The sequence below is a fragment of the Monopterus albus genome, unplaced genomic scaffold, assembly GCF_001952655.1.
Source record: "Monopterus albus unplaced genomic scaffold, M_albus_1.0 scaffold457.1, whole genome shotgun sequence".
Lineage (NCBI taxonomy): Eukaryota > Metazoa > Chordata > Actinopteri > Synbranchiformes > Synbranchidae > Monopterus > Monopterus albus.
This window is the reverse complement of record NW_018128337.1, coordinates 216,858-217,459: the sequence shown is the minus strand read 5'-3', so window position 1 is coordinate 217,459 and position 602 is coordinate 216,858. Positions and strand designations below refer to the sequence as shown.

The window sequence follows — 602 nt, the reverse complement described above, 5'->3', positions numbered from 1 at the left end:
ACATTTATTGAGAAACATAAAATCCTCTCTGATTGCCAATACGGTTTTAGGTCGAACCGATCGACATCTTTGGCCATTACCGACCTGATGGAGGACATTACAAGTGCTGGATGAGATGAGAAGAAATACACGATGGGGATATTTATTGACCTAAAAAAAGCATTTGACACAATCAATCATGAATTATTAATGGACAAGTTAGAAAAATATGGGATCAGAGGAGTGGCTCTGAAATGGATTAGAAGTTATTTGACACAGAGGCGTCAATTTGTGAAGTTGGGTGAATACCAATCGAGTGAGCTGGACATTGTATGTGGAGTGCCTCAGGGTTCTGTTTTGGGACCTAAATTATTTATATTATACATTAATGATATATGCAAGGTGTCTGACTTAGTGAAAGCGGTTTTGTTTGCTGATGACACTACCATATGGGCATTGGGTGAAAACCTACAGCAACTCTCTGGACGGGTTTCACAGGAACTTGAGAAGATAAAGAAATGGTATGATAGTAATATACTATCTCTGAATTTGGATAAAACTAAATTTATGGTATTTGGGAATCGTAGATTAGATAACGAACTGCAAGTGAAAATCGGGGGAGC

The 602-nt window shown here is 38.0% G+C and overlaps 1 protein-coding gene across 1 annotated transcript in view; it reads right to left on the bottom strand.

Annotated features, from left to right (window-relative positions):
- bsnb (bassoon (presynaptic cytomatrix protein) b) overlaps window positions 1–602 on the bottom strand; it is a 65,625-nt gene that overhangs the window by 36,778 nt on the left and 28,245 nt on the right.